General features: G+C 51.6%; 2 long non-coding RNA genes across 2 annotated transcripts; both read right to left on the bottom strand.

Annotated features, from left to right (window-relative positions):
• Positions 1-6,989: 6,989 nt before the first annotated feature.
• LOC147575199 (uncharacterized) lies at positions 6,990-7,984 on the bottom strand. The gene is made up of 2 exons (XR_015243256.1): positions 7,283-7,984; positions 6,990-7,055 (listed from the first exon to the last, which is right to left on the bottom strand). It is a non-coding gene; the product is annotated as an uncharacterized LOC147575199 (long non-coding RNA).
• A 5,841-nt stretch (positions 7,985-13,825) lies between these two features.
• On the bottom strand, positions 13,826-18,429 carry LOC147575198 (uncharacterized). Its single transcript, XR_015243255.1, has 2 exons — positions 16,663-18,429; positions 13,826-14,414 (listed from the first exon to the last, which is right to left on the bottom strand). It is a non-coding gene; the product is annotated as an uncharacterized LOC147575198 (long non-coding RNA).
• Positions 18,430-20,217: the final 1,788 nt, after the last annotated feature.

The following is a 20,217-nucleotide window of genomic DNA, read 5'->3' as shown; positions in this document are numbered from 1 at the left end:
GGTGTCTGCTGCTGGGACCCACTAGAGGAGCAGAGACTCTTGGCACATACCCGAGCTGCCCTCGGGGCCCTGGGGCCTTCCGGGAAAGGGGCGAGGGACACCAGGGCAAGAGGAGCCTGCCAGAAGGGGCAGCCGGCAGCTTAAGACTTCCAAGGTGACAGCTTTTTCTCGGAGCTTCCAGACCCCTCTACAGCAGTCCAAGGGCTCGGGCTTCCTGTCGGCAGGTGGGCGCAGCTCCGCGCGTCCCGCCCCACAGACACACTGCTCTGCCCACACTGGACGCTTTGGGGGCTGCGCCTTCCATGTTCCTACTTCGCACACCCTGCCCTGCTGGACCCTTGAGGGTTTCCTGAGCTCGTTTTTCTGTTGATTACATCGGCCTTTACCTTCCCCTCAGCCAAGAGACCAGGGCCGGCTCTACCCTCGGGCACCCGCAGAGGTGAGTGGAATACTTGTTGCCAGTGAGCACCCAGGGGAGGCGGTGTCCACTGGGCTGGCGAGCACGCGGGGCTGCGGACGCCAGCTGGGGCTGCCAGGCCTCGAAAGGGAGAGTCGCTACAAGAGCTCGGGCTTCGGTTGGGGTGTCTGGACCGTGAAGCCAGGCCCTGGGCACTCCCTGGGTGTGTGGCACGAGGGACTGTATCTCCATTCCCCACGGCAGAGGGAGGAAGCTGGCTTAGGACTAGCAAGTGATGCTTGTTCCTGGCCTAGGCTGCTGGGGAGGGGTCCGCTTCCCAGTGAGCCGCTGTCCCTGCAATCCCCTTAAAGCCCCACAGCGGAGAGGCCCACCGGCCGGTGGAGCGTGGGCACCGGGGCACTTCCCGGGCACCCGCCGGCGGCGGCTGTCTGCGGCTCCCTTAAGTCCTCCCTTGGGGAGACACCTTTGAGAAAGGCTTCGCGCTGCTCACAGGAATGGTTGTCTCTCCAACAAGGACAAAAAAGGAGGCCGGGCCCTGCTCAGCACCACAGCTGTGGGGGAGGCCTGCTGGGGTTCGGCTCCCTCTTTCCCTAGGTGCCTGCCGCCCCACTGCCTGGACCCTGGCTGTTGGTGAGGGCTCTCACGGGCATTTCACGGCCCTTTCGCTGGGCAGAGCCCTAGGAAGCAGACCCGAGCTACAGTTCTTCTGCTGTCCGAGGTCAGAGCTGTGAACAAACCAGCAAACGGAGCAGTGCCGGCTCGTTCTCCAGGACCTCTGTGCTCAGGAACCGGCAGTAACTGCTGTGGGTGGGCCAATGGTGTCACCCGGGAGTCCCCCTCCGCCCCCAATGGGCCTTCAGGGGTGGAAGCATCCTCTCAAGTGTCTTTGTGGCCAGGACGGGAAAGAAGTCAGAGCTGACCTCTCCGCCTGGCCTCCAGGATTCTGCAGGTATGCGCGTGGAGACCAAGCGAGGGGCCCGGCCAGGACCACCCAGGACACCCAAGGTGGAGGAGTCCGGGGGCAGGGCCTGCCCCACTCTCCCAGCCAGGAGTGATGGCGGCTCCAGGCCAACTGTCTGTCTCCCTGACCTGCCCCCAGCCAGACACAGGAAGTGTTTACTGTTGGAATGGATGCCAGAGACAGACCAGGAAATGCAGGAAAATGGTCAGCCAGAAAGAGTGAAGTCTAAAGTCAACAGGCGTGGGAGCCAGGACAGAGCCTGCCAGAGGAGGGAGGGCAGGATCTGGAGGCCAGACCAAGGGCCAAGGGCCAGGGAGGGGGGTTAGGAGGAGAAGGGGCTGCCCTCGGTGTCCCCCAAACGTCTCCCAGCCCAGCAAAGGTGGCACAGGACGGGTATGACACAGGGGCCTGGCAGCTGGCTTGGCCAAGTGCCTCCCAACGCCTCACAGGAGCCTGCCTAGAAGAGGCGGGTGTCCACCTGGAAGCTGTTGGAAGAGCAGGGGTGCCAGGCTCAGGGGGCAGCTGGGGAACAAAGCCTGAGGCCGGGGTGTGAGGGCGTGGAGGACAGGGGGCCCTGGGAGGTCTGGGAACCGCCCAGACAGTTCCTCCCGAGGCCTCCTCCTGGGGCTTGGGGTCTCTGGAGGCCGCCCTCCCCCACCTCCCCCTGCACGCTCCGCCTCTGGGGCCTGGGCTCCCCGCCCCCCTTCAACACTCCCTCCCCTCCGTCGGGCTCATTCTTCTGCTTGGCTGTATGTCGGCCGTCCCTCTGCGCGTCTGTCTGTCTTTCTTCTCTTGCCCCCTCCGAAGCTGTGGCCCCCATTCATTCTCAAGGCCTCTGCCCTTTCCTCCGAGCGGGTCCCCGCTCGGCGAGCAGCTGCTATGCTAATGAGGGCGGAGGGAGGTGGGGGACCGGCGGGCAGGGGGAGGCTGGGGGGCCCGGGAGGTGGGGGGGGGGGCAGCAGAAGCTCAAGAGAGAGGCGCCAGTGGGGGAGTCCCGCTGGATGGCGCAGCTGGGGGGCGGGCTGGGGGGGGGGGGGGGACGGGCTTGGGTGGGGGAAACCAGAGTGGAGAGACTGGGGGCTCGGCAGAGAGCGGGGGAGGGAATGCGATGGACGGTGGGGGCCCTGGCTGGGGGAGGGGGTGGGCACTCACAAAGGCCGGGGTAGGGTGGGGGCACGGGGGCTGCCCCGCCACCCCCAACTCAAAGCCCACCCTGGGCACCCACTCTCCAGGCGCGGGATGTGCGGGGTAGAGACCAGCTGTCATCTCTTTTCTGGGGTCACGGCCTAGGACCGTTCGGAGGTCGTCCCCCACCCCCCACCCCCACCCCGCGCCTGGCACCGCGTCCCGAAGACACTGCTGCGCACGGGGACTGCAGTGCACGTCCCACTGGAAGGGATCTGGCACTCCCCCCCCCCCCCCCAGGAATGGATGGTTGGACACAGAGAGGGGTACGGGGTAGCCCCCCACAGGCGGTGCGTGAGGATCCCGGGTCTCGTTGAGACTGGGGAAGGGGCGGAGACGGAGACGGGGACCCTGACCACCGTCCACCCTGAGTCCGAGAGGCTACGAGGGGTGGGAGGACCCCGCGAGTCTGGCTCTTGGCGCCCGGTGCGCCCCTGCCGGTTCTCGACCGCGTCCCCCGCCTCGGGCGAGAACCCACGAGTGGGGACGGCGGGCAGCGTCCCCGGTAACTCTCGCGTGGCGCGTCCCGCGCGGTAGCTGTCCCAGGGCGGGCTCGGCACCAGCGGGGGCGCCGGCCCAGGGCCGCGAGACGCGGGCTGTGCTGCCGCCCTGAGGCCGCGGCGGGCACTACGCCCACGAGCCTGGGGGGGGGGGGGGGTCCCAGAGTCCGAGGGAGACACGAAGCCCGCCGGCCTTTCGCCGCGCGCGCGCACGCCTTCCCCGCCTGCTGAGAACACCCTGGAGCCCACCCCGGGTCTGAGGATGGGTCAGGTGCGTTGACCCCATAGCGGCTGCTGGCTGCTGCAGTCCCGGGAAGGAGACAGGGCCTGGGGAAGGGAGCCCGTTGCGGTCCTCAGCAAGCGCCTGCCAGTGGTGTCCCGTCCTCCCACTTGGCGGAATAGGGAAGACAGGACATTCCAGGGCGCTGGGGCCACAAAGAAAGGATGGTCCACAGGACCCAGTATCTGTGGAAGCCCTGTGGCTACCACATGTCACACTTCAGGACCCGCAGGCCACATCTCTCAGAACCAACAGGACCAGGCATGGAGGTGGGGTGAGGCGGGTACCAGATCACCGCACGGAGCCTGCAGCCTCAGCAGAGGGGGCTGGGAAGTGGGCAAGGCTCTGGTGGTCGGGTAGAGGCTGGCATTGGCAGTTGCAGACTCTTCCTGCCGTCTCCCCTCCCCACCCCACTCCAAAGGAAGCGGTTAAGCTGAGCACGTGCAAGGAAAGAATTTCTCTTCTCAAACTCTCGCCCGCTCAGCGCTGGAGCCTGGAGACCAGGCTTACACCTGGTGCGGGCTCCCCCGGTGCATACAACCCACCTCTGCACGTCTGTGGGCCTCCTCACTGGTACCCCGTGGACAAGAACCCCTAAGGGAACCAAGCCCAAAACGTCCCATAAGCTTTCCAAGAAGATACGACAAAATTCAAAACAGCAGTGGTGTAAACAATACGATGCATTTCTCAAAGGAGAAGTCAGGGTAGGTGGTCCCCGGCTGGTCTGCGCTGTTAGAGGCCAGGCTCCCCGGATATTGTTCTGCTGTGCGGCGTATCGTTCACGTGACTCAAATGGCGGCTCAGCAAGTCTACATTCCAGCCGACACACTGGAAGAACTGGAATTCGGATCCTCTCTTCAGACACGCTTCCTACGAGTTGCTCCGGCCACGTCTGCTCACGTCTCATTGGCTAGAACCTAGTCACATGACCAGTCTCGCTGCAAAGGAGACTGGGAAATGTAGTTTCTATTCAGCGCTGTCGCCCAGGTTAAGATGGGGTCTTAGAGGAAGAAAGGCTGCTAATTTGGAGGAGGGGAGGGGAGGTAGCAGTCCGTGCCTGCCTTGGAGACGTCGGCACCCAAGTTGTCAGGCAGGATTGTCTGTGCTTTCTGCCCTGCCGTGTTCTAACCGTCTGCAAACACACTCAACAGTCTAGGTTTGGAAGTCTGTGCTTTCGAACCGTCCTAAGAATTAAAATACCCACCAATGGACCGAGCAGAAAGAACAGAGGGGCACTCCTGAGCGCGGGAGAAACCAGCCTCGTGCTGCGCTGGGACTTCCGCCCCCGGGAGAAGGAGGACAGGCGCGAGGCTGGCCTCCTGCCGCAGTGTGTGCGCGGATCCGGGCCTGTTTTCCTCGGCAAGCAGCACACGCCGGAGCGGGTGGGCGATCCGAGGCCGTGCAGCCATCAGGAGGTTAAACTACTTTCTGCTCTCAAGGCTCAGGAAGGGCCCCGGGAAGCCTCTGCTCCCCGCAGCCCAGAGCGAACAGAAATGTATGTAGATGTAACTTAGCCCTTTGCCCCCCCCCCCCCCCCCCCCCGCATGCCCTTCTTCCGGTTCTCTTAGCCTCAACCCCCCTCCCCCTTATCTTGGAGGAAAGTAATAAGTAACCCAGCACTTTGAATTCTCAAGGCCATGTTGTTAATAAAATACTCCTTCTCAAGGCTTCCTCTGATGTCTTTGGGTGGTTGGCTTCTTTTCATTTTATTTGAAGCTGAAAGAAAATCGTTAGGTTTATCATTTATATTCCTAAAAATCAACTTTATTGTGGTATAATTTACACACAATAAAATACAGCCATTTACAGTGCGGTAAGTGCCGATCAACGTTCATCACCACATAACTAATGCCATAATCAAAATATACAGTATTTCCATCACCCCCAACAAGTTTTGCCATGCCCCCCACCCCGTGTCAACTCCTCCCCAGCTCTAGCTCCAGATTCGTGCCGACCTGATTTCTCTCACCACGGATTAGTTGTGCCCGTTCTAGAATCGTATAGAAAACGATTCGTGCAGGATGTACTTTTTTGGTGTTGCTTCTGACATTCGGCATCATGCTTCTGAAACTCAGCATGTTTCAATAATGGGTGTCGGTCTTTTTTTTCTGTGTGTGTGTGTGTGTGTGTGTGTGTGTGTGTGTTTCCACTAGAAAACTCTGACTGGTTACACACCAAACACAGGATAGTTCTCAATGGTAATTTTTGGTCGACAGAATGACTGTCCTCAGTAAAAGGTGCTGGCATCACAAGGACACCACAGAAAACCCTGAGGAGGGTGGGCACAGGCCCACCCCGCACATCCCGCCCCCCCGCCCTGCCCCGGGCCCAGCATTGCCAGTGTCCGTCGCAGTTTGTCTCCTCCTCCCGGACACGGAGCCCTAAGAACTGAAAATCCAACCCCAGAGTGTCCACAGAGCCAGCCTTACCCAGGACAATGTGCGTCTCAATGCACCGAAGAGTGTGGGCTTGAGACCCAGGGCTCTTCCTTTGCCAGAGATAAGAGTAAGCTGTGTACCCACTTCACAGGGCCCGATATGTGAACTGCCAGTCATGGGGTACAGTCGGTATACAAAAATCAATTGCGTTTCTGTATCCTATCCATTAACGTTTAGAAAATGAAACTTTAAAAATATCGTTACGGGGTGGGGGGGGGGGCGCTTGGGTGGCTCAGTCAGTTGAGCGTCCTCCTTCGGCTCAGGTCATGATCTCGCGGTCCGTGGGTTCGAGCCCCGCGTGGGGCTCCGTGCTGACAGCTCGGAGCCCGGAGCCTGCCTCGGATTCTGTGTCTCCCTCTCTCTGCCCCTCCCCCACTCGCACTCTGCTCTCTCTCTCTCTCTCTCAAACATAAATAAACATCAACAAAAATAAAAATTAAAACAAATACTATCAGGAAAATAAAAATGTAATCCACGCATTGGGAAAAAACCCTACGGCGTACACACCCAGGAAACAGCTCCCGCCCGGGTCGTATAAAGAACTTCTGCCGCTTACAAACCAGGCAAGCCCCCAAGGCTGAAAACGGGCAAAGCCAGACCAGGGCTCCGCCTTGCAGTTAGCAGGGAAACGTGAACTGAAACAGCAAAACGCACTACGTGCAGCTGGATTGGCTGAAAGGGAAAGCCTGACAACACCCAGTGTTGGCGAGGGCGTGGGCCGACTGGACGCTGTCTACACTGCCTGTGTAATGGTGTAAAAAAGGCACAGCCGCCTGAACACCAGCCCGGCAGTTCCTCACGGAGGTAAATACGTGCCTACCCTGTGACCCAAAAGAAAGAAAAACACGTGGACGCAAATACCTACAAGAATATCCAAAGAAGCTACACTCTTCAGCCGAACACCGCAAACCATCCAAACGTCCATCAACCAGTTTTTAAACGGTAGGATACTCATGTGACGGGATGCTACTCCACAGTAAGAACGAACAAACCACTGGTACTTGCAACAGTGTAGACGGACTCCAAAACCAGTAGCTCAGGGGCGCCTGGGTGGCTCACTTGGGGAAGCGGTTAAGCCTCTTGATCTCGCTCAGGTCTTGATTTCAGGGTTGTGAGTTCAAGAGCCGAGTTGGTCTCCATGCTGGGTGCGGAACTTACCTTAAAATAACAACAACAACAACAACAAAAAGTAGCTCAACACAGGAAGCCGGACATAAAGAGCAAACTTTATAAAATTCCATTTCTGCGAAGTTCCGTAATGGTTAATACTGACCTATGGGGGCGCCTGGGTGGCGCAGTCGGTTAAGCGTCCGACTTCAGCCAGGTCACGATCTCGCGGTCCGTGAGTTCGAGCCCCGCGTCAGGCTCTGGGCTGATGGCTCAGAGCCTGGAGCCTGTTTCCGATTCTGTGTCTCCCTCTCTCTCTGCCCCTCCCCCGTTCATGCTCTGTCTCTCTCTGTCCCAAAAATAAATAAACGTTGAAAAAAAAAAAATACTGACCTATGGTGGAAAGTGGCTTCTCCGGAGTGGGACAGACTCAAGGATCTTTCAGAGAATGTTCTCTATCCTGACAAGGGTGTGGGTCCCACAGACATAAAGCCTGTCACAGCTCCTAGACCTGTAGGCACACTGAAGACCTGACGGCGGCTGGCTATATGCTAATTATACCTCAGTTTCAATAAAAACAACGAAGGATGTGCAGCCATATGATACAGTGCTGTTACTCCGTAAGAGTCTTGAAAAAAATATTTAAACCTATGAGAAAATAACCGTCATCACGTGTTTAACAATAGCAAGTCATGATACGCACTCATGAGTATATGTCTGTTTTTACACTAGAAAATATACACCAAAAATCTTTTAACTATCATAGTATCACATCATATAAATGACTCAGAAAGAAATCTAAGAAAAATGTGTAATCTCTCAACGTGCAAAACTATAAATCATTGCTGAAAGGTATTTTAAACGCTAAGCTCCCACTGAGGAAGACATATGTATTCAGCGGGATTCTAATCAAAACCTCCCCGGTGCAGGGGCGCCTGGGGGGGCTCAGTCGGCTAAGCATCCGACTCTTGATTTTGGCTCAGGTCACGATCTCCTTGTTCTCGAGTTCGAGCCCCACATCGAACTCTGCGCTGACAGAGCGGAGCCTGCTTGGGATTCTGTCTTCCTCTGTCTCTGCCCCTCCCCTGCTTGCTCTCTCTCTCTCAAAAATAAATAAACATTAAAAAAAAAAAAAAAAACAAAAACCTCCACAGTTTGGGGAAGGATTTGTCAGGCTGACTCTAAAATTGTTTTGAAAATGCGAAGGGTCAGGACAACGTGGACCACGCTCTCCGGACACAAGACTCAGTGCAGAGCCTCACCAGCTCAGCCGTGCAGGCTGGCACAGAACGCACACACAGAGCAGGGCAGTTGAACGGGGTCTGGAGAGAGGGTCACATACACGCGAGACCTGACTACGGATGACAGCTGCACTGGCTCAGTACTTGAAGAAAACAGAAACATTAAAATTTGACCCCAAGTTGTGCCACACACACAAATCAATCCCGGGGGGGTGGGGGTCGAGTAGACCTGACTGGAGGTACCGAGGGGCAAGACTCCACCAGATTAATTTGGGGCTGACATAGTTCAACCCATAACAGTACCCTAGTTGTTGTGGAGTCACCTGTGCCCAGAGATGTGGGAGATACGTGCAACAATATTTAAGGCAACATTACTCACAATAGCAAAAAGAGTGAAATAATAAAAACGGATCAAATATCCATCGATAGAACGCGGTCGATTCCTAGAACAAAGTGTTTGCAGTAAGGACAATGGAGACTAGAGTGCAAGCTGCACCAGGGGTGGGTCTCACAAACACAATTCTGAATAAAGAAGCCAGACACAAAACAAAACGTGTGGTTCCACTTACATAAAGTTCAATCGACAGTCAAAACTAAAGAAGGTGGCAACAGTTCCAGAATTGTTGACTGAGGAGCTCAAAAAATCCTGTCCCTCAAAAAGCAATAAAAACAAAAATTCTAGACTCTGGAAACTGATCAAAAACTTTGAGACGCAGGGGTGCCCGGCTGGCTCAGTCACTGGAGCATTGACTCTCGATCTCAGGGTTGTAGGTTCGAGCCCAACGCTGGCTGTAGAGATTACTTAAAAATAAAATCTTAAAAAAAAAAAAAAAAAGGTATTGAGAAGCATTTCTTCAGATCTCTGAGAGGAAAGCAGGAGTCGGTGGTGTTTGGCCTGGGGCTGTCCCCAGTTTGCATCACACAGGACTGATACCAGAGTGGGACCAGCCAGAGGGGGACAGCTACCTCTGAAGCGACCTGGGAAAGTCCCATCATCAACCAGCGTGGCTACAACGTATTATCAAAAATGCCCAGTTTGGGGGCGCCTGGGTGGCGCAGTCGGTTGAGCGTCCGACTTCAGCCAGGTCACGATCTCGCGATCCGTGAGTTCGAGCCCCGCGTCGGGCTCTGGGCTGATGGCTCGGAGCCTGGAGCTTGTTTCCGATGATTCTGTGTCTCCCTCTCTCTCTGCTCCTCCCCCGTTCATGCTCTGTCTCTCTCTGTCCCAAAAATAAATAAACGTTGAAAAAAAAATTAAAAAAAAAAAATGCCCAGTTTGAAACGGAAATATTAGGAGACAGGCAAACAAACAGGAAAGTGCAATTCACACGCACGGTGAACACAGTAAGAACTGTGAGGGGGTCCCGATGTCGAATTTAGCAGATAGACTTCCAAGCAGCCAGTGTAAATGTTTGGAAAATCGCTTGGCGGTTACTTCAAATGCTAAAAACAGAGTTTCCAGGGGCACCTGGGTGGCTCCATCCTTAAGCGACCAACTTCAGCTCAGGTCATGATCTAGTTTGTGAGTTCAAGCCCTGGAGTGATTGGGCCCTGTGCCAACAGCTCAGAGCCTGGAGCCTGTTTCAGATTCTGTGTCTCCCTCTCTCTCTGTCCCTCCCCTGTGCGTGTTCTCTCTCTCTCTCTCTTAAAAATAAAGAAACATTTAAAATATTTTTAAAACAAACAAACATCTAAAAAAATTAAGGGGTGCCTCGGTGACTCAGTCAGTTACAGCATCAGACTCTTGATTTCCACTCAGGTCGTGATCTCACGGTTCCTGAGTTTGAACCCTGCATCTGGCTATGTGCTGACAGTGTGGAGCCTGCTTGGACTTCTCTCTCTCTTCCTCTCTCTCTGCTCCTCACTCTCTCATGTACATTGTCTCTCTCTCTCAAAATAAATAAATAAACTTTTTAAAAATTAAAAAAAAAAAAAAAATATATATATATATATATATATATATATATATATATATATATATAATATCTTTTAGGGACCCCTGGGTGGCTCAGTCAGTTAAGTGTCCAACTCTTGATTTCGGCTCAGGTCATGATCTCATGGTTCGTGATTTTGAACCTGCATCTGGCTGTCTGCTGACTGCACTGAGCCTGCTTGATATTTTCTTTCCCCCTCACTCTCTCCACTGCCCCCGCAACTTGTGCTCTCTCCCTCTTTCTCTCTCTCAAAATAAATAAATAAACATTGAAAAAATGTCTTTTAACTATGTGAGATTTTGTAAAGCAGACTGTTAACAAAAACGGAGATCTGCTAAGAAGGGGCACTTGGTGCCTTCCTGCCATGGGTCTGGGATTCAGGACGTCATCTCGGTATTTTGTAGAAGGCCCAGCACGCAGTGGACAGCAGGACACGGAGAGCACGGTGCTTCCGTGAACCGGGACATCTTGAGAAGTGAGTGATACTTGCGTCCCAGTGATGTAAACGAAACCATTTTGAGACACTCGCGAACATCAGTCTCGTAACTTTACGACTTGGTCCCAAAACGTCTCACTCCACTCGGTCCTGGGGGGACTCTGGGTTATTTCACCACGTGCACAACACGTCTTCACAAGATGAAGCTTCCTGCCCCTGAAGGTGTTTAAACGAACGGGCCACTGGTTCTGAAGGTCATTCTGAAAGAGAAGTGCTGGGCATTTTGCACATTCCTGGAAAAATGTCCCCACAACACTCTCTCAGGTGCATCAATTCCATCACTTTTAGAAGCAAATCCAGGGGTACTGCAGCGACCCAGCCAGCCTCACGGCAAGAGGGTGGAGCCCCAGCTCAGACACCCAGGTGGTCAGCCGACGCGGGGCACCCTGGGCTTCTCTCCTGAGCATCTCAGAGCAGAAGCTGCAGAAGGTCACCGACCAGACCCAGAGCCACGCGCAGCGGGCTGCGGCTGGAGTCTGAGCGGTTCCTGTGCGGGCGAGCGGTGAGCCTCTCTCCCTGAGCGGTGCTGACCCCTTCTGGAAGGACGGCGTCTGTTCTCCCATAAAAGCCTGTGGCTGCCCCACTCACCGCTGAACATCCTCCATCTGGAACTCGGCACGGAGACGGCGGCCCGGGCCTGCGACAGCCTGCAGCGGTCAGGCTTCGCGAGAGGTCGTCTGGGGCGAGAGGTGTTGCACGCTCCGCTCCAGCGTCGCCCGTGTTGGATCTGTGACAGCTTCCAAGGCAGGCCAGCTGGCCCCCAGCTGGGCGCCCCTTGCTTTGCCGGCCGAAGCCCCACAGTCCGTAGCAGAACTGACCCACTTGGCCCGGGGTTTTGCAGACCTCCGGCCGTGAGGAACGAAGGACCAGACTTTCCCAGAAGATGCGTCTTGACCATTTCCGAAAACAGCCACCGCTGCCACCAGCAAGTCTTTTCGGAGTCGCGTCGACAAATGACTAAGTGCCGAGCACCAGCTTCTCCCGCGTGCAGCCGCCTCACCGTTGGCCACAGCTTCCCGAGCTTCACCTGGACGGTTGGAGACGGTCTTTGGGCGTGGGTCTGCCACGTTCCCAGGTTGCCCGCTTCCTGAATAAAGCAACCTTCCCTTTCCCACTCGACTCTCAAGGACTGCTTTTCAAGTGGCAAGAGGCCAAACACGAGATTGGAGTGGGTCTTCTGCCCGGTAACCGTTTGGTTGATGCTCCGATCACAAAACGAGATGCACCCGTTCTGACGGTGCAAGAGCCTGTCTCGCTCTGCCGTTCTAAGGAGGACTTTGCCATGTCTTCCTTCATCCGAGCCACTGATGTTTCCAGATGCAATCTGATCCACAAAGGAAAGGATCCCCTCCCATTTCCTCTGTGGATTCCCATCACTTTCCATTCTGTCTGCAAAACGTTTCGCTTCTTCAAAAAGAGAAGATGCTTTGACTCTAAAACTTCCAAGACAGACTGAAAACAATAGTTTTTTTTGTAGTAAAGAATTGGAAGACAGAGAAGAAGGAGGAGGGGAAGGAGGGGGAGGAGGTGGAGAAGGAGGGGGAGGAGGGGGAGAAGGAGGGGGGAGGAGGAGGAGAGGGAGGGGGAGGGGGGTGGAGGGGAGGGGGAAGAGGAGGAGGAGGAGGGGGAGGAGGAGGGGGAGGGGGGAGGAGGAGAGGAAGAGGAGAAGGAGGGGGGAGGAGGAGGGGGAGGAGGGGGACAAGGGGAGGAAGAGAGGGGGAGGAGAAGGAAGGGGAGGAGGGGGAGGAGGGGAGGAGGGGAGGGGGAGGAAGGGGAGGAGGGGGAGGAGGAGGACCAAATGGAACATCTGGAGTTGAAAAGCACAACAACTGAATGAAAAGTCCAGGAGATTCTGGTGCTGAAACGACTGGACGTCCACACGCAAAAACTTAATCCAGAAACAGACCTTATGCCCCTCATTAAAAATAAACCGAAAATGGATCACCTTAATGCAAAATGCAAAACTATAAACCTTCTGCAAGGAGGAGATCTAGATGAGCTTGGGTTTGGCAGTGACTTTTTTTTATGTTTATTTGTTTTTGAGAGAGAGAGACAGAGACAGAGTGCGAGCAGGGGAGGGGCACAGAGAGAGGGAGACACAGAATCCGAAGCAGGCTCCAGGCTCCGAGCTGTCAGCACAGAGCCCGACACGGGGCCTGAACCCACAAACCGCGAGATCGTGACCTGAGCCGAAGTCAGACGCTTAACCGACTGAGCCACCCAGGTGCCCCTAAGATACAAAATCAAAGGCACGTTTCATGAAAGAAAGAAATGATTGGCTAGATTTCATTAACATGAACAACCTCTCTTCTTAAAAGGCAATGTCAAGGGAATGAGAAGACAAGCCACAGATAGGGGACACGTTTGCAAAAGACACATCTGATAAAGGCCTCTTATCTAAAACATACAAAGAATTCTTAAAGCTTGGGGCACCTGGGTCAGTCAGTTGAGCGTCCGACTCTTGATTTCGGCTCAGGTCGTGATCCCAGGGTCGTGGGGTGGAGCCCATCAGGGTCTGTGCTGAGCACTGAGCACGGAGCCTCCTTAAGTTTCTCTCTCTCTCTCTCTCTCTGCCCCTCTCCCCCACTTGCACTCCCTCTCTCTCAAAAAAAAAAATTTTTTTTAAAGGTTAAAGAAAATAATTCTTAAAGCTCAACAAGAAAACAAACAACCTGATTGAAAAATGAGCAAAAAAGGGGCGCCTGGGTGGCTCAGTCGGTTGAGCGTCCGACTTCAGCCAGGTCACGATCTCGCGGTCCGTGAGTTCGAGCCCCGCGTCGGGCTCTGGGCTGACGGCTCGGAGCCTGGAGCCTGCTTCCGATTCTGTGTCTCCCCCTCTCTCTGCCCCTCCCCCGTTCATGCTCTGTCTCTCTCTGTCCCAAAAATAAATAAAACGTTAAAAAAAAAAAATGAGCAAAAGATCTGAGCTGACACGTGCCAGAATAAAGATACACGGAAGGCCGGCAAGCACAGGAGGAGGCTCCACACCACATGTCATCAGGGAAATGCAAACGAAACAAGACACCACTACACACAATGGCAATGAGCAAAGTCCGTAACCTGACACCAAATGCTGGCGAGGACACAGGCCAGCAGGAGCTCGCATCGCTGGCAGGCACGCAACACGGTGCAGCCCCTGAAAATGACAGCTGGGCAGTTTCTAGCAAAACTAAACCTGCTCTTACCATGTGACCCGGCAGCTCCTCCGCGTCCGCTCAAACTAGATGAAAACTTCTGTCCACACAAAAACCTGCACCCATACATCTATAGCAGCCTGATCCATAGTTTATTCATAATTGCCAAAACTTGAAAGCCACCAAGGTGTCCTCCAGTAGGTAAACGGATAAACCGTGGTACGTCCAAAGAACGGAATGCTATTCAGCACTAAAAGGAAATGAGCTCTTAAGCCACAAATACACACGAAGGAACTTTAAATGCATGTTGGTAGGTGAAGTGAGTCAATCTGAAAAGGTGACATATTGACGGCATGCTTCCGATGATATGACATCCCAGAGAAGGCAAAACACAGGAACAACAACAAGACCAGTGGTTTCCAGAAGTTAGGAGGGAAAGAGGATAAGTCTGTGGGGTACAGAAGATTTTAAGGACAGTGAAAACACTCTTTATGATAATGATGGCTATGTATCATTATAAATTTGTCCAAATGCACAGAATTACAACATCAGGAGTGAACGTTAATGTAAACTAGGGAGTCTGAGTGATAATGGCTTGTCAATGTAGGTTGACCGATTGTAACAAATGCACTACTCTGGTGGGGATGTTCACAGCTGAGAGGACAGGAGTTCCACAGGAAATCTCCACATTCTTCCAATTTTGCTGTGAACCTACAGCTGCTGTAAAAAAAAAAAAAAAAAAAAAAAAAAAAAAAGGTTATTTATTTTTTATTTTTTTAATGTTTATTTATTTTTGAGAGAGACAGAGAGTGAGCAGGGGAGGGGCAGAGAGAGAGGGAGACACAGAATCCAAAGCAGGCTCCAGGCTCTGAGCTGTCAGCACAGAGCTTGATGCGGGGCTCGAACTCATGAACCGTGAGATCATGACCTGAGCTGAAATCAAGAGTTGGACACTTAACTGAGTGAGCCACCCAGGTGCCCCAATAAAGTCTATTTTTAAAATATCCACTTGAGGGGATCAACAGCAGACTTGAAAAGCCAGAAGAGGGGCACCTGGGTGGCTCAGTCAGCTCAGTTCCAATTCTTGACGTCAGCTCAGGTCATGATCTCACAGTTTGTGAGATTGAGCCCCATGTTGGGCTCTAAGCTGACATTGCAGAGCCTGCTTGGGATTCTTGCCCTCTCCTTTTCTCTCTCTTCCTCTCTCTCTCTCTCTCTCTCTCTGTCTCTCTCTCAAAATAAACATTTAAAAAAAGAAAGAAAGAAAAGCCAGAAGAAATAATCATCGAACTTGAAGACAGATCAATAGAAATTATCCACTCTGAAGAAGCTAAAAAGGAATGAAGAAAAATAAACAGAGCCTTAGAGACCTGTGAGACATTATCAGGAATATAAAAATATATATAATGGGAGTCCCAGAAAGAGAGGTAAAAGACAAAGGAAGAAAAAATATCTGAAGAAACAACAGCCCCAAATTCCCAAACTAGATGCAAACTATTAATCTTTACATCAAAGAAGCTCAACGAGATCCACACCTAGACATATCAGACAGAAGACGCTGAAAGTCGAAAAGAAAACCTGAAGGCAACAAGAGTGGAAGGGCTTCTGTACTGGGATGTAGTGTGGTGACGGCTGACTTCTTGTCAGAAACAATGAAAACTTGTAGGCAGTGGGATGACATTAAAAAAAATTTTTTTTTATGTTTATTTTTGAGAGACAGAGACAGAGTATGAGCAAGGGAGGGGCAGAGAGAGCGGGAGACACAGAATCTGAAGCAGGTTCCAGGCTCTGAGCTGTCTGCACAGAGTCTGACGTGGGGCTCGAATCACGGACTGTGAGATCATGATCTGAGCTGAAATCAGTCACTTAACCAACTGAGCCACCCAGGTGTCCTAGTGGGATGACATTTTTAAAGTGTCAAGAGGAAAACTGTCAACCAGGAATTCCATATCCATCAAAACCCATCGAACTTATATGCTGAAAACTACAAATGCTGCTGAAAGAAATTAAAGAAGTACCAGATAAATGGAAAGAAATCCCATGTTCATGGATTGGAAGATGTGATATTGTCAAGATGTCAATATGCCCCAAAGTAAACTACCACTTCAGTGTAGTCAAGTTATATGAATCAAACTTCCTACAGTTTTTGAAGCAACAGAAAAGACAGAATTTAGATGTATGTCAACTTACAAAGAGTCCTAAAATAGCTCAATGACTGTGAAAGGCTAGAATCTGGGAGTACGTACAGAAGTCATAAACACAAACTGAAACAATCTTTTTCACAAGGGTTATGAGGGTATGCTATAAAAACTTTATGTCAATAAAATTAGACAATTTACATGAATTGGATAAATTCCCAGGAATTCCTAGAAAAACATGAATTATGAAAACTGACTCGCAGAACTGGCATATTTAATTAAGAATACAGACCTTGAGGGGCACCTGAGTGGCTCAGTCAGTTAAGTGTCCTACTGGCTCAGGTCATGATCTTGCAGTTCATGTGTTGGAGCCCCGCGTGGGCTCATTTTTTATCAGTGTGGAGCCCATTTCAGTTCCTCTGTCCCCTCCCCCTCTGACCCTCCCCTGCTTGTGCTCCCTCTGTCAAAAATAATTAAAACATTTTAAAAAAATAGAAGCAAGAAGACACAAGGAAAGCAACTTTTCCCGAAGCCTCTGGAAAGAAGTGCAGTGTTGCTGACACCTTGATTTCAGCCTACTCTGGCCCAATTTGGATTCGTGACCTGAAGAACGCTAAGATAATACATTTGTGTTGTCTCAAGCCACTGAGTTTGTGGCAACTTGTTATGGCATTAACAGAAAACTAGCAATTATACTGATACCAAAGTCAGACAAAGACATCACAAGAAAGCAAAACTTCAAACCCATACCCCTCATAAACACAGATGCATAAGTCCTCAACAAGATATTAGCAAACCGAATCAAGCAGCATATAAAAAGGCTTACATACCACGACCAAATGGGATTTGTCCCTGGAACTCAAGGTTGGTTTAACATCTGAAAATAAATAAAATAAAATAAAGGACATAAACCACATGAGCCTCTCAGTAAGTGAAGTAAACATTTGACAAAGTCCAACACTCACTCAAAAAAAACTCTAGACACTCAGATAGAATGAGACTGTTCCATGCCAGCAAAGAGCACTACAGAAAGTTCTACAGCTAACATCCTACTTAATGGCAAAAGACTTGATGCTCTGCCCTAAGATCAGGAATGCCACTTCTGGCCAACATTGTACTAGGAAGTTCCAGCCAGTACAATCAGGCAAGAAACAGAAATAAAGGGCATAGAGATTGGGAAGGAAGACGTAAACCTGCCTTTATGTGCAGAAACGTGGTCCCATATGTTGAGCACCCCAAGGAACCCGTACCAAAAAAATCCACAAACCACACAAAAGCAAAAACAAAAACAAAATGAGGACTAATAAACAAATGCCACAGGGTCATAGGCTCCAAGATCAATACACAAAATTCAATTTTATTTTGGGGGTACCTGGGGGGCTCAGTTGGTTAAGCGTCCAACTTCCGTTCAGGTCATGATCTCGCTGTTCACGGGTTCGAGCCCCACATTGGGCTCTGTGCTGACAGCTCGGAGCCTGGAGCCTGCTTCCGATTCCGTGTCTCCCCCTCCCTCTGCCCCTCCCCCGCTAGCACTCTGTCTCTCTCTCTCTCAAAAATTAATAAACATTCAAAAAAACTAAACTAAACAAAATTCAATTTTGTTTTTATATGCCATCAATGAAGAGCTTGAAAAGAACAGTAACACCATTCCATTGGCAATGACACCAAAAAGAATAACGTACTCAGGAATACCCTGAAGACAGGAAGTGCAAGGCCTGCACACTGGAAACTACGTGGAAACCACGCCATGGTGCTGAGAGGACTGAAGACGGGAGCCTGAGTGGCTCCAAGACCACGGCCTGGAAGCTTCAATATTATCAAGATGGCACTTCTCCCCAGACTGATCGCTAGAGTCAATGCGATTTGTATCAAAATATAGAAATTGGTTTTTGGTTTTTGTTTCTTTCAGAAATTGGCAATCTGATCTTAAAATTTACCTAGAAGGGCAAAGGACCCAGCCAAAACGATATTGAAAACTAAGAACAAAGTTGAAAGACTCACACTTTCCAGTATCAAAACTAACTATGAATCTACAGAAATCAAAAGAATGTGATTCTGGCAGAAGCACAGACACTTAGATCAACAGAAAAGAACTGAGAGTCCAGAAATAAACACTCATTTTTGTGCCCAATTAATTTTCGACAAAGGTGTTATGATGTTTTCTGTGTCAACTTGGCGAGGCTACAGTCCCCTGTTACTCAAACAAAACTTAATCTAGTTTTAAGTTAAATGTTGTTGTGAAGGCATTTTGTAGATGAGATTAAAGTCCAACATACGTGGACTTTATGTAAAAGAAGTGATCTCATGTGACCTGGGTGGGCCTGATCCAGTCTGTTGAAAAGACTTAGCACAGCTGAGCCTTCCGGGGAGGAACCAATTCCACCTCTGGGAAGCGGTGCCAGAGTCCTCGCCCGCCTTTGCCCTTACAGACCTGCCCTTACAGACGCCTCCCACTGATGCTGGCCGGCGCTCTGGTGGAGCCTTGACTGCCGCAGGTGCCGAGGCAACGTACCAGGGGAAGCATGGGCTTTTCAGTAAGTGGTGCTGGGCCATCGTCATCTCACACCATACATAAAAATTTGCTCAGAATGGTTCATAGACCTAAATAAATGTAAGAGCTAAAACCTTAAAACCATGTAGAATAAAGCATAGGGAAAAATCTTTATGATCTGAGGTTAAGCAAGGAGTTCTTAGATATGACATCAAAGCTGTAATCCATGAAAAAAAAAAAAACCTGGTAAGTTTGACTTCATAAAAATTAAAAACTTTTACACCTCAAAAGACTTCTCGGGGGCACCTGGGTGGCTCAGGTGGTTGACTGTCCAACTGCGGCTCAGGTCGTGATCTCACGGTTTGTGAGTTCGAGCCCCACGTCGGGCTCTGCACTGACAGCTCGCAGCCTGGAGCCTGCTCACAGCCTTGGATTCTGTGTCTCCCTCTCTCTCTGCCCTTCCCCACTTGCGCTCTGTCTCTCTCTCTCTGAAAAATAAATAAGAACATTTAAATTAAAAAAAACAACAACACCAAATCAGACTGGTTAGAGTTGTAAAGTTAGGTGGTTTGAGTATGAAGAAAACAAGGCAGTAATCACGTTGAAAGGTGGGTGTTTATCGCCTGGGGTGGGGAGGAGGAGCTGGTGAGTTTCTAGGAGTCTCGCTGTGTCCTTTTTCTTGACCTGGATGGGTGCTTGCTTTGTGGTAAAACTTTGAATGTATATTTTGCTTTCTACACTTTTCCAGATGCATGTTGCATTATACAACATTAACCCCTCGCCATACCAACCAAAAATGATACGGTTTTTAGAGAGAAATCTCACAAAAATGACCAAGACCTGTCCGCAGAAAGTTACAAAGCTCTACTGAAATATGTTAAGCCAGGCTTTCTACAAAGCGTGGCATTGTCATGGGATCACCATTCCCCAAGCTGATCTCTAAATCAGTGCAGTTCCAGTCAAATCCTAAAAGGTTTCCCCAAGAATCTGACAACATCAAGTTCTAAGGAAAAAAGCCCAAGAAGGAGTCAAATAACTTCAAAGAAGATGTCCCGGCAGCTGTCATGACTTCCAAAGACTAACGGGCCACCGGACGGTGTGGTGCTGACCCTCATCCTGGAAACAGTCCGGCAGGAACCCATTTATCACAGAATGGGAATCACGGAGCATGGAGAAAAGAGGGAGCTGGTTTATAAATAAGTCAACAAAATAAAATTTAAACGTCAGCAAAGAGTAAACATAAACATAATGTCTGGTATGGAGGGTTGAGTGAGAGGACACAGATGGGACAGCGTGTGCTCAGGGGGACCACTGCCCCCAAATAAAAATAAACGAGGTGTAAAAAGGCAGGACAACTAGAAGGCACAAAACAAAGTCCCGAGAAGTTCAAGTCTGTCGCTGCGTTGTAGGCGCTGCTTCCACGCACCGGAAGCAGGAGCGGCGCCGGGGACCTGGGACCTCGGCACTGGACACAGGCTCCTGTCATATATTTGGCCTTAGAGACATGGGGCTCCTGTCCCCAGCTGCCCAGCAAGTGGGGTCTGGTGGACAGAGCTGGCCACCCCCCCCCCCAACCCCCTTGGGGAACAAAGCTTCCCAAACGTCTCCCCCCTCCCCCCTTCCCGCCAGTTCTCAGAGCCTCTCAGGCCAGCCTGGCCCCATTCTGCCCTTGATTCCCGGGCGCGGGGCCGCAGGTCCGCGGCACCTGGCCAGCGTGCCCCCCTCCCCGCCCCCTCCTCGGGCTGACCTTGGCCCAGGGCCGCAGACGGCCCCCAGGGCCAGAATGGATAGGCGGTGAGGGGGCTCCCGCCACGCGGGGCCCTTGGGGAGCCGGCCTGGGATGATTCTGAGGTCTGCGGGGCTCAGAGGTCATGCTGAGCTCTGACGCGAGGGG

The sequence above is a fragment of the Puma concolor genome, chromosome D4 (assembly GCF_028749965.1).
Source record: "Puma concolor isolate L17-30 chromosome D4, mPumCon1.1.hap2, whole genome shotgun sequence".
NCBI classification, from domain to species: domain Eukaryota; kingdom Metazoa; phylum Chordata; class Mammalia; order Carnivora; family Felidae; genus Puma; species Puma concolor.
Note: the sequence above shows the minus strand (reverse complement) of the source record. Positions and strands in the feature narration are given on the sequence as shown.